The sequence below is a fragment of the Mycteria americana genome, chromosome 11 (assembly GCF_035582795.1).
Source record: "Mycteria americana isolate JAX WOST 10 ecotype Jacksonville Zoo and Gardens chromosome 11, USCA_MyAme_1.0, whole genome shotgun sequence".
Taxonomy (NCBI): Eukaryota; Metazoa; Chordata; class Aves; order Ciconiiformes; family Ciconiidae; genus Mycteria; species Mycteria americana.
Genome location: NC_134375.1, coordinates 22,187,968 through 22,210,462, shown reverse-complemented (window position 1 = coordinate 22,210,462; position 22,495 = coordinate 22,187,968). Strand labels below are relative to the sequence as shown.

Below are 22,495 nucleotides of genomic sequence, written 5' to 3'. Positions count from 1 at the left end.
AAAGTTAAACTGGAACAAAAGCAAGTGGAGGCAGAGCCAACTGTGAGCCCAATGAACCTCTCTAAAGTAGGAATTTTGCAGCAATTAATAGGACTGTACCCTGATAAAGGTTACCCTGTCAATGCTAACAGTATGTGATTTTTCCCCTGTACCCATATCTATATTGTTTGTCAGGAATGAACTTTAATAAGATTATGCTGTCAGAACTCATCACCACAGTGACCACACGCATGGTACAGCAGATGCCGTGCAAAGATCTGCTTTGATTTTCTCCTCTGAGGTGCCCAACTAGTTTCAAACATGCATTGGAGCCATTGGCACCAAGACAAGTCCTGCAACACCACGGCAGGACCATCTTCAGGAGCCTTCTCTCAGAATGGGAAGGAGAGGTGCAAAGACAGGCTGGTAAGAGGCGAGTTACACACATCCTGGTCCCAGCTCTGCTAATAGCTTTCGATAACTGTGTCAGGCTGCCTGGGTCATGGTTTTTCCAATTGTGCAGTTGCATGTGTGAAAATGCCCACACAACTGGATTCTCAGCTTGGCCAAAAAATTGCAGTGGTGGAGCACAGTGAGGTGGGGGATCTCTACCAAGCCTACACCTGGGTTGCGGTGTGCAATTTAGCTATAAAATGACACATATATATTTGGAGTCATAAATGTGCATGTGCATGAATGAAACTTTTACCTTTTATGCCCCTGTGTCTTCACTTCCTTTTCCATCCCCCTCTCCCTGCACGCATTTAGAAAATGGATAAGATTTTTAGCTCCCTCACCAGATTACCTTTGAGAATGAATTAATGCCTGTAAAGAGCTCTGCGATTCTTGGATGGAAGGTGCCATAGGCACAGAGATTATAATTAAACTACTAAACGGTGCAGTTGGATTTACTCAAAGTGCTGCCAATGACTGTGTGCTGTGCTTTCAAGCAGAGCAACACACACACCCTTCCAACCAAAGGGACAGACATGACCCATATTTGTGCCCTCAAGGCTCTTTGGCAAAAGAGCAAGCAGCAAAATTCATCAAGCTTAGAAGGCTGCTCAAGGAAACAGAAGACTCCTTGGTAGTTTTTCGGGGCAATGAGCCCACTGAAAGCCACCTTCCGTGACCCATCACAACAATATTAAGTGGCACTGAATATTGTTGTTTTATTCAGCACAGGGGACTGAACTTAGTCCTTACTCTGATCCGTAATGGAAGAGCTCAGTGAGGCCATTTTATCTTGTAAAGGTATTCTTGGTAGGCTGGCTCTGTTCTACCACCCAGCCACAATCTTTCATGAAGACCCTCTTTCATGAGGTCTCCTCCAGCAGGCTGGAGGAGACATGCCACTTGCAAGCCTTCAGATTGCATCCTGACTATTAGCCCTCCAAAATAATTTTGGCTGCTACGCAAAGGTGCAGTCACAAATGTTTGTAGCCCTGATCTACCACCCCCAAATAATAGGAAGAGTTATGTATGAGGTCAAGTGGCCACCAAAGCATTAAGCAAACCATCTTCCTCACATTCTTTGTACAGTCAGTAACCCATGCTGCTGAGCACATTCTTATGACCTGAACTAATATTAGGATCTATGGAGAGGGAAAGCCTGAAAATACTTCAGTGTGAGCGCTTTAACATAAGGAAAGTGCATTACAGCCCAGCCTGCTTCAGTCCAAGGTGAACAGAGTAAGGTGAATAGCCACAGTGATGGTCATGGCATTGGCATGACAAGCCTGCTCTGATGCTCACTCCTACCCTACTATAGCCAGACTCCTACGAACTGTTCCCGTTTCCTCCTCCAGGTAATCTCAGCTCCTGCAGGGAGGGGAGGACCAGTGTTGGGTGCTCAGCACTTCCTGGCACTGAGGTTTTACGGGAGCGAGGGATATAGAAACAATAGGAGCCTCCAAAGGATTCATGCATTGCAATGGTAACACAGGGTGGAGGAAGTGATAACATCTGGAGGACACTTATTTATTAACAATTTTGCAATCACAATACATGCAATTACAGTTTGACAAGACGCTGCCAACGTGAACAACATCTGGAAGTATACTGGGGTCTTCAAAATGAGTACAGTTTCATTTCCATTATTATTTGCTTCTGCTGAGAGTGGCAGTAAACTGTAGTTAATAAAGGAAAGCCAGCTTTTATGGGCTAGGAAGACAGTAAATATATGCAAAATGGTTTGTTGAATCTAGCAGTGGGGTGCCATAAGAGGCTTCATAAAGCAGGGATAGAGTTTAGCATCATTCTTCTAGGGCTGGGAGTGATGCAGAATAAATCTCTCTTGAGTCTGCTTACTGACTGGCCCAGTTCAGACAGCGTATACACAGTCAGTGCTTCTTCCTCTGCAGAGTTTCTGTTAATCACTGTTAATGCCGGTCATCAGATCACTAATCATTTGAAAGAAGAAGCTGCAGATATTAAGACAGAGATTCAGAATGAGATAAATAGCATGGACCTCCCCAGCAGTAGGAAGAAGGTCTGAGCCCTCCTGCCACTGACGCTGCCTGGTAGAGCGTGAGGCTGTTTGGCTTCCTAATCTTTATTATGATAGGAGCTACTCTACCCTGGCAGAGAGAAGGACACAGGAACCTTGAGAAACCTTCACATGGACACATGGCCACAGGGATGGATGTGGCCAGACCCTGACCGCGTCCCTCCGCAGCAGACAGGAAGAGCACAATAAACCTATCTCATGGCCATGCCCCACCAGACTCAAAGTCCACGTGTTTTGTAGCAGTTTGATTATTGTGCTGCAAGGGCCGATAGCCATACACTGAATCACTTGAGCAGCCTTGATGGGAAGCCAAGATTTCTTAAGTCCCACATCATTCTTCTAGCCCAACCTGATTCCTTCTGTTGACTACACAAACCTGGGAGCTGAAGCACCACCATTTTCTCTTGCTGTCGGAGAGGGTTTAAGAGCAGGTGCACAGGCAGAAACTGTGGTTCTGCTGATGGCCAGTTGTGTCTCAGTTTATCACTTGCAGTCCTGGAAACATGTCCTGAGTTGTCTAAAACAATCCCTTTCTCTGCTCAGAGCAAAGGCAATGAAAAGGTTATGCCACTGAGGTGCAAATTTTCCTTGTAAATCAGATCCAGAAGTCAATGCCTGGCAGCTACCTTCTCTGACGTATTTAAGATCCTGAACCAAGGGCATGTGCCTGCAGATGTCAGTGTGGATTTACATGGCAGTTTGGGATGTGGGTCTCTGGCTGAATTTGCATGTACTACCAACAGCAGCTTCATTTCGTCTGATGATGGCATTCGGTGTCCTTGGCATATGACATTTTACGATACAGGATCTGCCATTTGAACACAGGCTCACCTCAGAGGCGTTGGAGGGGGGTAGACAGCAGTACAAATGTGGTACCCAGTGACTCTTAAAGGCAGGACTTCACAACAACAAAACTGGATGTGCAGGGGAGGAGGAGGGGAGGAGGGAGAATAGACTCGTGGCTTGATGTTGCCCGCAGCTGATTTCAACAGACTCCATGGGAGTTAGGAGTATTTCGTACTTAACAGTGGGAGTTCAGGTAATTGTGAGATTGAATCTTACAGGAGACCATGACTTGCCAAAGGGGAAGTCAAATAACATCAAAGCAATCAAAGGAATTCTTCAGGAATTACTGAGTGAAATTCTCTGGCTCAAACAGGACCTTAGGCTAGATTAATTACAATTGGCGCATCTAGATCTAAGATCTGCAAATATCGCAAGTCATGTCCATTTCTATTTCGTTCTTGCTTCCAAGATGTTACCTTGAAATCCTGATCTGGCTGAAGTAAAACGAGGAACAAAGAAAAGAGGAGGAGCACTGCCAGGTGTTGTCTTTAGAAGAAGGGCTGTTTAGAGGCAGGGGATGTGAATGTCTTTGGAGCAGATGAGTGAGGGCTAAGTCCTGCCTTTGTTCAGTGAATAAATGGAGACAGAGCCAAGCAGGGTGATGAGATGGCCCCATGAAGCCTGAGTGTAAATAAGACTGGAGATACCTGTGCAAAGAGACTCTGCCCAGCTAAATTCCTTAGCACAGCTCAGAGACCCAACACAACCACCAGTGAGGCTGGTTCCAGACCAGCCTCTGCAACCACCAGCATCATAAAACCAAACGCTTATCTCACTGACCACGGAACTGTGTCCCCCCGGGTCTCACCACCAGGTTACAGCCCAAGCAGAAAGCAGTTGTGAAATCGTGCAGCACTGCAAACACTCATTTTACTAGTGAGGAAGGACGAGGTACACCCATCACCACTCCTCAGGCAAAAGCACAACTCAGATCTTGCCTTCAAGACCACTTTTCAGAATAGCCCTGACCCTTTCAAGTCCTATCAGAGCTGAGGAACCTCCATTGTTATTCTAAGGATCTCTTCGGGCTGTGCTGGTAAATGCTTCGTTGGATTGGCAATGATTCAATAAATTGTTTAATCTTTCTCAATCGATTCATAGAGAAAGGAATGAGACAGCTGATTTATTTTTTATCTCCTTTTTCTCTAAGCTTCTTTAAGAGCAAGTTCCTTCCTCTCTCCTCTCTTCCAGCACTTGCATGCACTCACATGCACACGCTCAGCCAAGACCTCAATGCCAGCTTCCCCTGGTACAGACCGGGTGCTGTATCACTGCTGGTGGATAACATCTCTGAACAAAATTATCTGGGAGATGGTGACCCTTTATAGAGCAAACAAGTCATTTGCTTCTATTTTGGGTAAAGTGGAAGCCAATGAGCTGCTATTTTAACTTTATGAGCTAGAGTTCCTCCATACCCTCCCCAACTGCCTACCAAAAAAAAAACCCAAACCAACCAAACAAAAAAAAAACCCTTGCAAAGCATTTGCATAATATAAAGAAAGGTTCCTTCTCCAGATGGCTAAAGCAGTCTTGCATGTTTCTTTTTAAAAGTTCCCAACTGTTGCTGTCCATTTCCTAACTGCACGCTGCAGCACAGCACGTAAACCTCAGCCTCTCTGGCGATGCACTTTAGCTGTATGTTGAGTGTAGTTTATGCACACTTATAGGAGCATCTGCAGCGAACAAGGTGTTACTGGCCTGCCTTGTCCTGATGAAGCTAATAGCCACAGCTTGTATGTCTGCAGCTTACTGCGAACATTTTTTCCAATTAAATCCTTATGCAGGCAAATAAGAAAATTTGCATTTCTTGATTTCAAAAGCAGGAGGCTGAAGCAAGCCCTCGAAAGCCTTGCTTAGGAGCCTAATGAAGTGGTCTGACTTCCAGGAGGGGCTGAGTACCTGGCATGTCTGATGTAAAATCAAGGGCTGGAAATCATACTCTTCAGATGAAGTATGGTTCTTATTAGACCTACGGAGAGGTCTCTTCAGCCTGTCAGTGCAACGGTGAAGCCAAGTTTGCACTCCAAGACAGGGTATAAATCTTCCATCTGTCAAAATCCAGTAGTATTGGATCCAGAGTTTAGGTTTAGCTTTCTTCCAGAATATACACGCAAACATAACATCAGTAGGTAAATAAAACAGCCTGATGGGAAAATACGCATCATAATTTACCCTTCTAGGAGAGCAAAGAAAGAATTTTCCTTCAGTCTGAGCTATTAGAAAATTGGCTTAATGAAACTACTAATTAAGTTAGTCGTCTTTCTCTGAATCATCAGCTATGTTGTAATTGCTACCAGACAAAAGGGTCCCATGGTTGACATGGTGTGGCCAGAGAAAGGATATTGCAAATTATTGTTGTTATTTTATGACAGCCTCTATCCTCCATCCTGTTTGACCCTTTCCCATATATTCTCCTCGATTCCCTCCTGCCCTCCTCAGTTCGATTTATGGCTTTAAAGAGTGGGTCCTGTCTTAAAGTTGTTTTCTAAATGGGAAATATATATGATATAGGTAAAATAAGACATACAAATACTAGGAACTATTCTTACTAGAAGCACCAGATCCATCATTATAGAAATTATTCCAGTTTACTTACGCCGTATGTCCTCCTAATAATCTCCCTCAGGTAGAACTAGCAATGATTCCTTAAGTCCCCCTCTTAGAGACACGTAGGATATTTATGATGAATGAGCTTCCAAGAGCTCAGATATTTAATTTGCAGCTACCATGGTTAGTGATGATTAAGATCCTCTTGTTTTCGCAATGTTTCTTAAATAAAGTGTAAACACGTCCTGTCCAACTCTGTTAAACAGTGAGACACATGGGAATGCTAGTGAAATTGCTAAGATAGATACTGGAACTAGCCAGGAACAGAATAAATACACATGGCCACACATATATACACCTATGCATGTGGCTCTGTTTGTATATATGAAAAAAATGCATGCTTACACAGATACAGATGTATAGGCAGTTATATGTATTCTTCCTGTCAGGCCTTGACTGCAAGTAGGCTTAATGTCTAGGGATCTCCACTAAAACACCAGCTTGATTTCCCACCAGGAAACATGGGGAAATTAAATCAACCTGTCTGGGTACTCAGTGAATATAATTCCCTATTCACAACTGATGAATCAAACAGATAGGCCTAACTAAACAGTACTTGCAGAGAAGTCACAAGAGAGAAGGAAGAGGAACAGAGTAATAGGCAAGAAGAAAGCCCAGTCCACAAAGAGCCCCTTCCCAACATACCCCCCCCCGAAGGGCCAGCTGGGTTTGCTCCTCCTGTAGTTGCACCACACAGAAGTTTATCGAGCTATATGGGTGTTTTAGGATAGCCTGTTGCTCTGCAGGTTGAAGCAGAAGATGTCTTCACATCTCTACCTGGGAATGCAGGGGCTCTGCCCATCAGCCACTCCTTTTAGCTGCTTCCCCATGACTTCCACTCCTCGGGAGGAGCAGCTTACAGGATCCCATGAGAAGGCTTATCAGAAATCCCAGAAGTTTATTAAAAGCTGTGATTTTCCTCATTCCTTGGCTCACAATTTCTGTTCCCTGTCTGCAAGCTACAGGATCACATGAAGATTCCCCAGGCTTTTCACTACGCAATTTTATATTCTGTATTTCCTTGACTGTACAATATAGTTGATTTTAGCAGAAATTGCCCCAAAATGTTGCAGACCATGAAATGTGAATTTTCCCTGTGAAGTGACTTTCTATTCAATCTCCTCACTTCTCACCAGATAGCAAGGCAATATTTTTATCCTTCTTGTTTTCTGCCCCTCAAGTGCTCTCCAGATGCAGCTGATCTTTTCTCCTAGGCTTCAGTCCACCACGCAAATATCTATATATATTTACACACAGATCCATATATGTATATACAGCTGTAAGAATTAGCAAATAACTAAATAAACAAACAGAAAAACCTGTTACACGCTACAACTGCTTCATGAATTTATAACATATGGTGGCAAAGCACTATAAAAACTGTAAACTATAAAGAGGGTTACACAGTCCCATTCATTTATCATGTTACAATGAGTAATTTGTGCACTAGGCAGGAAAGAGAAAACCCACACAGTTGGAGAGTGCATATGTATTTCTGAGGCTCACACTAGAGAGCCTTTTATAAAACATACACATGATTTGAATTCCAAAGCGAAAGCACCGAGAGGCAATGCACAGGCTAATATTGTTATAATGGTATACGCAGAGCTTAGGAAGAAAGGGCACTAGCTGCCATCCTTTAATGATAAGACGGCTTTCAAACAGCCTGGGCTTCTGCACAGTTTAGCCCCTGTCCGTTTAGAAGTTGAGCTCCAGTCTACAGTTAGAAAAGTTCTCCTTAGTGCTGTTACAGAAATGGCAAGATGGTGCCTAAAGAAGAAACCATGACTGGGTGCTCCTTCTGCTGATTTCGATCAGGTTTCGCTCTTTCTTGCCTCCCTTCACGTGTCTGGTGGGGGTCACGTCGAACCACATTCCCAGGTGGGTCCATGTACTCACGGTCCAAGCTGTGTTTGACACTCAAATCCACATATTATGTAGAGACAAAACAAGAACGGTGAATTTAAACACTGTATTTCTGTAGAGGGTTTCTGACCAGTGTAGTGTCTCACATAGCGTATTATTAAATCACCTAGATTCTCCAGATAGCACTGAGCCCCATAATTCACATCTACCTGTTCCTGATTTGACATTTCTTTTTTTTTTTTTTTTTTTTTTTCAGTTGGCAAAGAGCTTTTATGAAACATATAACACATGCCACATGCTCTGTCCTGGAAATGGATTCGTTTTCCCAGTGGGGAAAGTGAATGATGTAGGCTGTGTCCCGGTTGTCATGTCCCAGTGCAAATGGTTAAGATCTTCTTTTTGTCTCAGCAAATGCCCCGTGGAAGCTTGAGCTGGGTTTAGGCCCTAGGGTCATTGCTAAGCAGTTTCTCTTTCATCCTTTTTAGCACCAGCAGACGCAGCTTGAAACATGTATACAAGATGCCGCTTTACAGCATCCCTTATTCACTGGTACCTTGGAGACTCCAGTTCATTGAAAGTAATAAAACCAGATCATCAAAAAGAATTCTTTTGAACAGGCTTTGGGCTCTGCTGTGCTACTTGGTTACGGATATTCATCTTCCTGGAAACTGTGCTGTTTGATACAGCATACCGGCATGAAAGCATCAGCTGCCTCCCTGGTGCATTAACCCCTCGAGTGTTGAAATCACGATCCTTGAATAGCAAAATAGCTATCGCTTATAATTGCTTGAGGGGAGAAGCCGATTTTATTCTCCCCGATGCAGGGAGGCTGCACACTGGGGTCGGAGGGTTTCCCTATCCTCGTCCTACTCCAGTGATGCAACGGGCTGCGTACCAGAGGGGAGGGAGAGGGAGCACAGAGAAGAAGCCTCTGCTGGTCACAGCTACAGGCAGGCTGTAAGGTGGCTCCTGTACCAAAGGGTGCCATAGCACTTAATCCAAACTGAAAACACGGATGTGCTGAAAGCAGAGGCATTCTGATACTTGGGGCTTTAACCTGCTGTTAACCTTACCTATCTCATGATCCTATGTATCTTACAGAGCCCTGATGTCAAGGCTTTAACCCAAAACTCTTCGATTTGGCAGGGGGAGAGTTGTCACCGTTGTCAGAGTTGCCAGAGTTCTGGTGCTTTTTCATCGCATCCAAACCCTCCTTTCTTTCATCTGTCTCAGCTAGAAAGAAGAGAGGGTCAACACTGGCACCATAAGCATAGGTCTACAGTCCCTGAGTTTCATTTCTCTAAATGGGGAAAAGAGCAAGGACGGTGCAGCTGGGCTAATTTCTCCTGAGCTTCCCGTTTAAGAGACTGACATACTTTACCGCATACTATTTGCATCTGTGTTTGCAGCACAGGGAGGATCGTAGTCTGAACTCCTGCTTTGGCCTCCATAGGGCTGCCGCGTGCCTTTGCCCTGAGCTCTCTTTGTTTTTTTCTAGCTTCACGCTGGGGCAGCAAACCCAGCTTGTTTGCAAAATTCCTCCATTAGCACATATGCTAGCTCCAAGATTGTCCCCGGAACTGCAGCTTGTCGGCTGCTGGAGAGAAGCAGCAGAAGAGGGCCACTCCATCCATCTGACCTCTTTCTTATTCTCTCTTCCCAGACCCCCCCCCCATTACTGGCCAAAACCAGAGACCCGGGTTAGACGGTTGTCGGATACGACCTCGTTCAGCCACCCTTCTGCTCTGTCTCATATCGCACTGGTGAAACTCCTGTGCTTACTGAGCGTGGGGGAAGAGAGCTTTACCTTCCTAACTCACTCCTTATTTCATACCACTTCCCTTGTGAGCTCTGACGGCAGGAAAACATATGGTGCCTTTTTACTCATGGCTTGCAAATAGACGCAAAAAAGAGAACATTTAAGTGGCCCTTTTGAGCCTTCCTCTCTGTTCCCTGCTGCACCTGAGCCGTGCCTGCCCTGCTGCACCCATGCCACCAGAGAGGCTGTCTCGGGCTTCGGATCCCGATCACACACCGGCAGGTGCCTTTGCAGCATCCTTCTGTTTCCAGAATAGGCTCTACCAGGGACAATGCGAGAAGGGAAGTGGTTGAATGTTCAGATCAGCTGAGAATAAATCAATGCAGGATCCCCAGGAGGTCGTTTTTACAGAATCGCTCTGCACTAGAACAGCAAGCGGAGGAGCAGGAGAATAGTAGCTGGCATTGATCACACCTGATTACTTATTAAAGTTTATAAGGAAAGATGTTGGAGGAGAAAAACAGGAGGAGCACCTTTTATGACTAGACTAGAAGGGTTTGGGGGGAAAGGGAGAGGAAAATAGCTCAAAATGGGCTCCTACAATGTTCTCTTACATCATGGCCCCACGTTTTTCCTCTAGATTGCATCACTAATTCATGTATTCTGAGGCTAAGGTGAAACTGTCACTCGAGAGGGGTCTGAGCAGAGTCAGGATGCAGGCAATAATACGTGCACAACCATTACATGAACAAGTATTATAAAAAGATTCCTCTTAAATGAAGTGCATTTATGACTGTTTCTGCACATCTCCGTATAGACACATGCCTCTGTATGTGTCTGAGGACAGGCAGTTCTCTCCCTGCGTGTATGAGCGTGTATTTGCGCTGGTACATAAATCTGACATTAGAAGATACAGATTTTTCTTCACGTGGCAGTGTCAGTATAGTAACTGCGTGTATGTGCAGGAGTGCATTGATGTCCATAGGCCAGCATGTCTCCACCCATGTGCGTGTCTGAACACAGCCCCCCCAAAAGTACCGGTTTGTATGCAGAGAGCCTAAAGCAAATGGGTCCTCTGCAGAACAGCTCATAAGCTACTGCAGTGTTAGTTAAGAAAGCAACATCTCTTCATAAAACCTAAAATAAGCCCTACATCAAAAACAGTACAAAACAACTCTAAACCCCCAGGCTACTGCAGGATTATACAGTTGTGAAATACATTATCCAGCCTTTAAAGTCATCTTTGACTATCTGCCTGGGGTCATTCAGACAGCCCAGACTCTCAGCTACATAATACAAAAAAAAGTGGAGCTTGCAGATGTTCCCAGGAAGGCAGTACGTCGAGGTCCAAGTTCTTCCTGCAGAGAGAGGCCAACGGGATTATATTTGAATTCCTTGTTTGCCATAATAATGGCTCAGCAGAGAATTAGCTCCAACACGAACTGCTGTTAGAGGGAGATCTACTGTGTTTGGTGGCAGGAAGAGAAAAAATTAACATTTACAGGATTCCTGTGAATGAGTGATTGCATCAGAGGCCTAGAAGCAGATAGGTTATTCCTTAGCAATAAAGAAGCAAGATACAATAATTTCCAATAGCAGTCTTTAGATGGATTTGCAGGTAGAGTTTTATCCACAGCAGGCACACCAACTTCAGCCTCCAGTTGCTGTTTCTGGTTAGCCAGTCAAGCTTCTAATTGGATCTCCTGTTGGACATTATCTCTGACACACACCAGGGCGGAGAGAAGGGGCCAGGCTGCTGCCTTGCCAACACAGCCAAGCCATCGGGCATCATCCTGCAGTGAGATCCAGACAGAGAGGAGGCTATGTGCAAAAATTCATCCAAAGCACCATGTAGCCATCAGTCCACAGTGAGCTGCTTATGCCTCCATCCCAGGGCAGCAGAAGACCCAGCCAAACCTGCACGACCCTCCCATATTGGCCTGTCCGTTTTGTTCTTACACTTGGGTAGTCTTGGCCGTCCATCCCCAGCCCGACCTCTTTTATTCTTCCCAACAAGCCCAGGAGAGGATCTCCAGGGAAAACAAAGCAGGGTGAATTAGCTTGTCAGCAGCTTAACCAAAGGACAAGCCAAACCAAAGCTGCCAGCACAGGTAATTCCAGCTTCACTTCACCAGGCAGCTGGATGCTTCAAGTGCAAGAAAATGAAAGAGTCCTGTAAGGCTCGGCAGCCAGTCTTTGGCTGACATTAGAAATGCTCAGACCAGGAGGTCCATGTGTTGTGGGGAAAGGAGGCTTGGCGTGATATCATCCAGTGGATACATTTTATGAGAAATCCCAAATTCAGAGAATGAAGGTGTTGAGCTGCCCCCAGCATCCAGCCAGGATCCTCCAAGCAGCAAGAGGAAGCATGAGATGAAGAGAGAGGATGGTTTTCTATGGACAGTAATGATAACTCCAGAGGATTTTTTTGCTCACCTCAATGACTTAGATGCCCTTTTTCTTCTCTTGGTTGCAACAGGCATTCGCCCACTCCTTTGATTGCTTACCAGCTGCCACAAAGATGCATTTTATAATTCTTACTGGGGCAAACCGGCGCGACTATTGTCTGTGTTCTACATAAAAGCAACAAACACTGAAAGGAGCTCAAAATCAAATTTCCATGAAAGCAAAGGCCAACTCGGGGTCAAACAGGTGGCTCCACTCCTGTGCAACAGGCCAGTGCCAGAATGCCTCATCCAGTCAGTCCCAGCAAGGGTTCCCCTGCAATGTCTCCTTCACCTTGCATCACTACTAACCTGAAGACCAGATTCCTCAGCATGAGAACTAAGGATAGCAACTACTGCTTCTTAAGAAGTGATGAAGTCCCTGGCCTTCCACAACATGTCTGCTGGTGCTTATATGTCACTGTTGTTCCTTATGGGGTACAGCTGTGAAGTGCTTGCACTCACTTTAGCCTTCTGTTGCTAGAGATTTACGGGACAAACCCCACAGTCTGTGCTTACCGAGGAGCAACGGGGACTGTCCTGTGAGCTGTGTGTTTGTAGAGCTGGAGGTGCCTCTGTTCCATGACTATGCCTGCAAGCCTGTGCAGCTGACCGCTACGGCGTCCCTGTTCTTGTGACCTTGGGTTCAGTCTAACCAATGAGCCAGCTAATCAGTTTGTGTTAACATAAGCAGAGGCAGCGGCAGTCAGAAGAAAAGACATCAGAAATCAAACCCGAGAAAAGAAATTAGGGGAAGAGAATTCATTAATTTCCTCTTTGCAATGACACATGCTTTCCACTCACTTTTTTTAAATGACATTTTACCTGCTATTAGTTTACTGTGAGCATCTCTAGCGCTGCCTTCCCTTCCCACAGCCAGTTCCCTCAAGAACAAAATTAAATTTAAGCTACTAAAGTTGGACCTTTCTGAAGTAAAAACAATCTTTAAAAATGGATTTTTTTTAAAGGTCATTTTGAACTTTATCTGAGCACACACGTAGACACAGGCCATTCAGCTAAATAATGCCATCTGACCACCTCCTGTCACCATTACTAGGATAAGAATATCATTTATGTGATGGGGAGAGGGGAAAGCTTTCCACTCGTTCCTTTTATTCCTCACCTAATTTTTGGAGATTTTAATGCTGTTCATTTTTATAGCTGCTTCTCCACTTCCCATTTCCCTTGATAACCCATAGGAAAGGTCATGAACTTACAGTGAAATGGGACATCCTTATTTCGACCCAAAACTGGACAAACTGAACTCCTTTGCTCCCATGAGATCAAGCTGCATTCTCCAGGGCTCTGCCTGCTCCTCAGCCGTAGCACGTCCTGCCATACCGGCAGTCCCTTGACAGGACGGCGTCAGAGAAGTCCATCCTCCTCCTCGGGTCTCTTTCCCTCTTTCGGTAAGCTAGCTTTACAAATTACATAAAATCTAACCTATTATCATGTATCTAAGCACATGCTTAACTTCAAGCACAAGAACAACCTAGTCGACCTCATGAGCCTCTTTTGTGCATTTATGCTTCGCTGTGTGTGGGTATAGTCTGTGAGACCAAAACCCTGCTCCAGAGGAAGCCCAGGGCGGTACAGTACTTATCCCAGCAGAGTCCCTGTCCACCAGAGAAACCTTCACGACCGACCTGAGGCATCTAGAATTAATTATCTTAACATTATCTTCAACGTTATCTTAACAGCAAAGGCCGGCATGGGGAGACGGCTTTGCACTGCCAGCCTCAAGTCTGAACCAACAGGGTCTCTTCAAACCAGAGACTCCATTTCCAGACGCGTCACATTCACCTTCAGCCATCAGTCGAAGGCAAAGGGGGTTGCACACAGCTTGCTGTGCGATGAGCCGTGTGGCAGAGCTCCGTGCTGCGAAAACACTGCATGTTATTTACTGTACCCAGCTCTCTCTAGTCATGCCTTAAACAAGGCCATATTTATTGAAGAGACACTTAAAAATGTCCCATGACATGCTTTGGGTGAACGGGGACTCTCCTCAAATGAAATCTCAGCACCCCACCTCTTCCTGCAGCGGCATCCATGTCCCAGTTCACAGCTGCCCAGGCTCCTTGAACAAGCTTCCCTTTAACAACATTCAAATATTTAATTTGCCAAGTGCTGCGAGAATCCCAAAGGTTTGGAAGAAGTATCTATTATAAATGACAAAACATGACATTATTATAGGTAGCCTGCCTGCTCGATGTCATCTGTGTTCTACGCTGCTCCTTTAATGAGGCTGTCTTTCAGATCCTATACATAATAGAAAAAGATCCTGATGCTAGCACTTCCCAGGTACTCTAAAAATTAAAACAGCCAAGTCCTTACAGCATAAAAAAGACTGCTTTCTAAACCCTAAAACCCTCATGTTCAGAGGAAGTGCTTTTAATATTCTATTATTTAGTTGTACAGGCGTTCAGAAGGAGGCTACTCCCAGCCACCCAGTGCAATTCGGTAAATGTTCCCCTGAAACCTAACAACACAGTGCCCTCTGCTGCATTTTTCTCTGACATATTAAAAGGAGAAAAAAAAAAAACACCCAACCCTGACGTGCTTTGTAGCCTATTCTCTGGCTCAAATTGAGATAAGCAGATGGTTTGTTAGTACTTATCAATGACTCAGTAACATCCAAGGTACTACATAAAACACTTTAGCCGGAGAGAAGTCAAAATAACAAAATGGATTCCATACGAGGGAGAGCAAAAGCAATTGAAAAATCAAGTAGGGAGCACAGAAGTGTTAGCAGCTCCGCGCCTTAGCCCGGCTGTCCCTCCTCTCCAAGCAGAGCTCCAAACCCAATTATTTAAGCTAAATAACTAGCTACTATAGTCTTGTTGCTTTGTCCCTGCCACCACCCTCACCCCCATCCACCACATCCTCCTGTGACAAAACGCTTACAAGAACTACACGAACAAAACCAAGGACACGCAAGATTGGCAAGACCAAAGACCATGCTATGTGCCGAGATGCACATCTACACAGATGCCGTGTAATCTGCATCAAATGGAGCTGGCTGCAAGCCGTACCACCTCAGGAGAGAATGACGGGCTGGGAAGAAGTAATTTCTCTCATCCTGCTCTTCATTTTGACTGCAGTGCTAGGTGTTGACATTCCAGGGGACAGGGATCTTTGTGGATTACTGCAGAAGAGAAGGACAAACACAAGGCAGCCTTGGGAAACCTCAAGGCCAACGACAGCACTTCAGCAATTGTTACTTTGAGCTACTATCACTTTGAGCTCAGTTAATTAAAATCAATAAATGCATTTGCTTTGATTTGGATTTTAGGCCTTCACTGAACAGTACTAAGGCTTTCCTTCACAGATTCACCAATGATAAAGTCAATAATTTAAAATTAGCTAGACATACTGTGAATATTGTCTTGGCAATGTACGGTACCTCTCAACACGGGGACTCCAGGGAGTGCACAGGCATTAGGATTTGAAAGCAGCACCCTGCTGGTGCCGTGGCTGCAGAACAAAAACATTTCAGGTACTCCAAAAGACTATGTTCCCACCTGATCAAACACCAGTGTTTGGGAATGTTTCATTCTGGTTTCTGGGTTAACCTGCTAGAAACATAGGGACCACCTGCCAACTGAATCAAGAGTCAATCAGATGACAATCTCTAAAGAGCCAGCTGTGGAATCTTGCCACCAAAGTCTACAAACATCATCAGATTTGCTCTAAAATTGTGCTATTAAGAAATGTTTAGTTCTTTGCACAGTCGGCCTGATATTTGAGATTGTCAGACCCATGTTTCCAAGCCATTGTTTGCAACAGAACCTGACAAAGAAGGTAGAGTTTCTCTCCTCATCACTGTTATAAGCAAAACACAAAAACTGAGAGACATGTCTTGAAATGCCGAGATTTGAGAATAGTCTGGGTTTGTATCTAGGTTGCGCTGTTATCTAGCAAGGCCATGAAATCTATACCAGCACAAATACGGGTTTATTTGATCCTTCCTTGAAATTTGAGCCTCATCCATCTCTAAACCTTTAGAAAACGCAGGTCTGTTATGTCTTCTCCTTTCCACAATACCTTCTCTTGTGCTTCCTGCACCTTCCTGGGTCCCAGCCAGGCCTGGAAGCACCAAATAACCACAAGAAAGATTGTTCCTTGAGATCACCACCCAGGAGCAGGAAATATTCTGAGCCTCTTGGGCGGGCCTGTTCTTACTCACCCTACTAAGCAGATGCGAAACCCTGAATGGATCCAAAAATTCAGCCAACGGCTTACCCTCGTCAGCATCAGCCACTATTAAGAATCAAGTCACTCCACTGAAGCAGTGAAAATCCTAAAAGGATGGCTTCTTTTGACATACGCAGTTAGCAACGCTATTCAGATCAGCAGAGAGCGCAGTATGTGTGAACCATAAGGCACAAAGGGCAGAGCTCTCAACTCCAAGGATTCAAAGATGTCCGGCCTGCTTGTCCGCAGAATGGAAGAAAAAACTGAGAGGGCAACTACAAACTGGGTGGGAATCTGGATGCACAGAAAGATCTCTCTCTGATGCAGCTACCCCGAGGGTGAAAAACTGGGAGAATCCCTGCTCTGTTCAGCACAGTATTTAATTACTTAAAGGAAAAACCATGTAAATAGACTTTAAGAGGCACACTTGATAATAAATCTATGACAAAAGGCAATGTAGAAATCTGTGCTTTTTGAATTTATTATCTGACCTCCCTGCTGAGCATTCCTGTGCAGCTGCAGGATAAAATAAATTGGTCTAGCTAAAGAAACTGTAGGAAACATTTGAATATTCCCTGTTCTGAAATATTAACCTGTGATGCTTCTGACCGTCTCTCTCTCAAGTGGAGAACAGCACAGTCACAGTGGACAGATCAAGACACTAGGAATTTCACTGGAAGTGAGGAATGCAAAGGGGAGTAGACCCCAGGCCAAGACCCCTGCATTACAAGTGCAAAAGAGTTGTGTTCCTAAAGCTGACTAGAATTAAAAAAAAAACCCCAACCTTCATTAAAATACTCTCCTGGGAAACGTGCAGCATATGACTACTTAAAGGAACGGGTTTTGCTTAGAAATACAGCCAAGTTCCCATATTGCTAAAAGATTAAAGACTTTTTTATCCTTTATTTCTACATTTCTTTTCTTTTCCTTTTTCTTTTAAAAAGCCCTCGTAGGAAACTTAGCATGGAAAGGTGACTTCGGTGCACGGGAGACGGACACCATGCCGTTTGTTAAAGCAGACAAATAAAGAGCTTATCCGGTAAAGTAACTGAGCACCAGCACTTTCTGTCAGCTCTAGAAAAGCTTCTGGCTTGCAGCACTTAACACAATTGAACTGTGGAGGCCATTATTCTGCAGGTTTAGATCCAGCCTGAGTCTCTCTGACTTCATTAAAGCTTCACCTGGGCAAAGGGAGACCCTGGTCTGCACAAATCCTTGGAGCCTGACAGCCCCATTGCTTTCCCTCTCACTGCAGCCACCTGAGGAAGAAGACCTGGCACTCCTTATCCTGCTGTTTATTGTAAAATACATATAACATCATCAACAAACCTTGGGCCCTACACCTACGGGAGGAGACGTTCCCTGAACCCAAGTGCTGCCAATCTAATGATGATGCATTCAGAAAACCTCGTGCTCACCTTAGCACTTTATAATAATGATATTAATCAAAATTAAACATTGTTCAAGGGACACTAACCATACACTTCCAACTGAAAGTGTGATGGGTAAGGTTAGATGAGACACATTCAGCAGACTCCCAGGGACAAAGTTTGAAACAGAGGACCACCAACATCACATCTGCAGAAAAGCAGATATACGGCCATCTCCCATTTGCAGGCACAGACTAGCAGATGGTTTGCAAAACCAGGAAAGCAAACTTAAAGCACCCGCTCTGTCTTTTACAACTTCACAAGCGTGAGTTTTGCATGGAAAAAATATGTGCGTACATCAATAACAGATGCGGGTCCTAACTCTTCCACTTTGATTATTTCTTTTTAACTGCCTTGTTTCTGATGCCCTTTAAAAAAGGAGCACAATGGCGTCTCACTATTTATTCAAGGTCTTGAAGAAAAATTATTCCTGGTGGGTCTTGAGCTCCCCCCATTGACTTCTCAATAGCAGCTAACATCAAGGCCTCATTTCAATGCTCCGCAACTGTCCAGACAAGCTTTTCTGGGAGGGGTGTTGAATCTTTACAACAATGAAGATGTGATTGCCCTCTGCTGTGTGTATGCTCACTGTATTTTAGCACTACCACTGCTAACAGAAGTTATTGCTATGCCCAGCCCTTCCTGGAGAGTGCTGCTATTCAACTGAAGAGCTTATTTTCCTCTTTCTTCAGTGAAGGAAGAATAATAATTCCTCCTTAAGCTCTTCCCCCTCCCTCCCTGGCCAAAGTCTCTTATGATCTGAAAGACTCTCCCAATCTCAGAGTTAGAGCACAGGGTTATTACACGCTCTGTATTGTGTGCACCATCATCACTCCAACGAGCTGGTGGTAATACACTTAACGGTGCCAAAATTTGTGACTGTGCCAGGCTTTTGAGAACAATTGCCATGAACACTAACCCATAAGCTCTGACCTGCAGGCCATCTGCATGTCACCCAAATAACTGGCTATCAAATCAGGTTTTTAAGAGCCTCCAGCATGGCTCAGTCTCCATTAACTCTCCATCATTAGTGTTAACAAAGGGTATAACCATGCTCATGGCTAAGGACTTGGGCTGTGTCCTGGCTTATGACTGATTTCTATGGTAACTGAAGGACAGCCAGTTGTTATTTATTCTGAAGAAATCACCAGCCTCTCTTTTCTTCCTTCTACCCATGAAATGGTTGTGGCTTTGGGGAAATCTGGAGCTCCTTCTCCAAAACAAGAAATGCAGCACCCTTATTCTTCTCCTGGTGCAGGGTAAGCTCCCAGAAGGTCAGGGGAGGCACTGGAATAATGTGAGAAAGAATTAGGCTACAGTTTAGGGCTTTTCTCGCCTTCTTGATCTTTAAGACACATTCTCTACTCTTTCTTAGCTGTGTAACAGCATTCTGGATATACAAAAGAGGCAGCAACCTTAGGGAATACCACTTCCTAGACAGATCTGCAGTGGAATATAAAGCTGAAGATAGGTCATGCTCTTTCCTTTCCTGTGCTGTGACATGAGGACTGAGTCACAGAACAAAGAGAAGAGGCTGGGAGGGAGCTCTCTGGCTATTCTTCACTGTTAAATCGACTCCCTTCAGCAGCGTCAAGGCTCACGGCTATTTGAATGTACCTGAGGAACGGGAGCAAGCCCAGTGACACATGAATTTGGTTTTAGACAAAAGGATGGCTAAAGACTTTCACATTGTTATGTTTAAAACAGTTCCCTGTTTCTTTTCTACCAGCCATTTGCTCCTTCCTCCAGATATCTTCTTGCAAACAACTTCACTTAGAAACGCTTCCAACATCTGCTGTCTGTGTCAATCTGTCTTTTGGAGCCTTTTTTGTGGCAGAGACTGTCTTACTCCACGTTTTCCAGAATGGTGCGTAGCTTTACACTTTTAAATATGGGATCAGATCTTTACGATGCAAAGAGCCCTCTAGTCCTGTGCAAGAGCTGTGGAAATGATGCATCTTCTATTCTATTCTATTCTATTCTATTCTATTCTATTCTAATTCTAATTCTATTCTATTCTATTCATAAACATCCCCTACCAGTTTCTACCTCAATGCCTTCCCATGGCACATGATGCTACATCATTAAGAACTATTTTACGTTGTTTGGTTTTTACTAATCCTCAGACTAAGGTGAGTAATGCATAGGAGAGGACCGTCTTAATGAGACCAGTTGCTTTTATTCTATCTGTTTATATTAGAGAAAGCAGACCAAGGCCTTTCATGTGGAAGGTGGGGAAGTTTACCATCATCCTATAAGCTCTTTGTGTAGCTGCTGACTGGTCAGCAGGGAGCCACAGTTCAAGCATGCTTAAACCTTTATTAAACAAGTCTTTCACACTCCTATGTTTAAAACAGTTCCCTGGTTCTTTCCACAAGCCACTCGCCCCTTCCTCAAAATCTCTTCTTGCAAACCACTTCATTCAGTAATGTTTACAACACTTCTGCTGTCTCAAATATTTCGACATAGTCTCCTAGTGAGTGGAATGGTTGCCCAAAGAGGTCTAGTCAACCCCTTAGATCTACCGCCAGCATACCTGAAGAGTAAGATCTGGAGAGATTAATATGATCTGGTATTCTGAGGGAGAAAAACCCGCACAGAACAGAAGACAGATTCAGGGCCTATACTGTTCACAATAATCAGAGCTACTGTAAGCCATTGAGGTGCATGGGCAGGATATTAACGTGGCGGTCCCTTCCTCTCTACAACTAAGCAGTCCTCGTCCCTCTTCTTTCTCCAGAGTTCAATCCTTTCCTTTTCTCTCAACCATAAACAGCGACTGCCAACATGGCAAGGCCTTACCTCCCTGCTCTCTCCTCCACTCCAGCTTTGAGGAAAGCAAAGCTAAGCAAGATACTGCCATCATAGTGCTTCCAGATCACCCGTTTGTGTTCTGAGTTGACATTGTCCCCCTCATGCATTCTTTATAGAATCATAGAATCATAGAATAGTTTGGGTTGGAAGGGACCTTTAAAGGTCATCTAGTCCAAGCCCCTGCCATGAGCAGGGACATCTTCAACCAGATCAGGTTGCTCAGAGCCCCGTCCAACCTGACCTTGAATGTTTCCAGGGATGGGGCATCTACCACCTCTCTGGGCAACCTGTGCCGGTGCCTCACCACTCTCATTGTAAAAAATTTCTTCCTTATATCTAGTCTGAATCTATCCTCCTTTAGTTCAAAACCATTACCCCATTCTTGCTCTATCTAAGGTAACAGTGATAATAATAACCAACGGCAGAGAGAGCACAGGAGGGGAAAAAAGCCCTCAAGTGACATAATTTGCGTCGGACATTTATTCCTCAAGGGACTTGGCACACTGCCATCAGTGTCAAGCATTTCAACGGAAAAAGATATCTTTAATATTTATTACATTCTCTGACCTTTCTGGAGCTGATGGATGCCAAGTTCAATATGAAAACCCACCAACCTTCAGTGACACAAACCCTTGAGCTTGTAATATTAATTCCTGTAAGAATACTAAGGGTAATGATGTTTCTCATCAGGTAAAAGGAGTCTGAGGAGGGAGAACAATTAGCCAAAGCTAGGAACCAAACAAGCAGTTTTGGTTGGACTATGAACAAAGTACAGTGGATACTTCTGGTCCCTGCATGTTATGTCAAACCTTAGTAGCTGCAGGTACTGTATCCGCTTTCCTACATGCTGATACTGAAATAAGAGGCTGCAAAACTTAGATTTGTTTTTCTCTGTGGGGAGTGTAGAAACACTCTTAGTCTAGAACTCTTTCATTGCCAACATTCAAATAAATGTAATATACTTTTTTTTCAAGCTTACTGGCAGTGAACCAGTAAGGGTTCACAGATACATGTGATCAAAAAAAGAATTAGGCAAGCTAATACAGTTGTCTCCCACCAGGCCCATTTTCATCACTGGTGGCATTACAGCTTTTATACGTGATTATTTTTAGCATTAGTAAATAGCATTAGGGCTGGTCTCTGGCAGGCGTGGGAGGGAGCACTGCACTTTATTACCTGCTTTATTACAAACTTTCTATTGAACCTTACTAAATCGCTCTGTTTCTCTGCTTTCCTCACCTATGGAAAATAATTCCTGTCACACAGAAGCTTGCAGGGTTTGATTTAGTAACATTAGTGAAGTTCTTAAGATATTAAACCAGGGCAACCCTTTACGATTGTTTACAGAAAGCTGTTCCTGCAATTGGTAAACACCGGCCTGCCAAGGGAGATGACCAATTTCTTGGGACCTCGGCATGCAGCCTGCCGTTCCCCAGCCAAAACCCACCAAAGCAGGGGAATAACCAGACAGGACTCCTCCTGCCCCATGCCCCGATCCAGGCTCTCTCCACTCTTAGGCCAGGAACCTCTCCCTCCGTCTTTCAGTCCTGACAATTACTGTGACTCTTGGGAAGAGAAGAATCAATCTAATCAGAGATGTGTGTAACGATAAGCAGTACCAGCTGCTTCAGCGTCCCCTTCCTTTAACCCTGTAACGTGAAAGAAAAGGGAGTTTCTTTCTGCTTGTCTCGGCTAAAGTGTTCTAAAGCCATAATCCACTTTATCACAGGAGAAGCTCCACCTGTACCCGTATTCTCCTCCTTGTGCATAGAGACCCAAGCAGCAGGTGAAGGCAGATGGGGCAAAGCTGCCCTCCCCCTGTAGAAGGCAGCTTCCCCCCCCCGACTTTGCCCTAATTTATAGGGCACCGAGGGGGGACAAAACCGGCGCCCCCGGCCCCTGCTGCCGGTTTTTGTTCCACGCCGGGTCACGGGGCGATCGCCGCCACCTCGGGACCGGCCGGTCCGTGCGGTGAGGACAGGAGGCGGGGGAAAGGCCAACGACCCCCGAGCCAGCCCCAGCTCCCGTCTGTCCCTTCCAGTCGCTC

General features: G+C 44.8%; 1 long non-coding RNA gene across 1 annotated transcript; it reads right to left on the bottom strand.

Annotated features, from left to right (window-relative positions):
• Positions 1–2,011: 2,011 nt before the first annotated feature.
• On the bottom strand, positions 2,012–22,033 carry LOC142415679 (uncharacterized). Its single transcript, XR_012777509.1, has 3 exons — positions 21,896–22,033; positions 13,228–13,428; positions 2,012–2,402 (listed from the first exon to the last, which is right to left on the bottom strand). It is a non-coding gene; the product is annotated as an uncharacterized LOC142415679 (long non-coding RNA).
• Between the last annotated feature and the right edge of the window lie 462 nt (positions 22,034–22,495).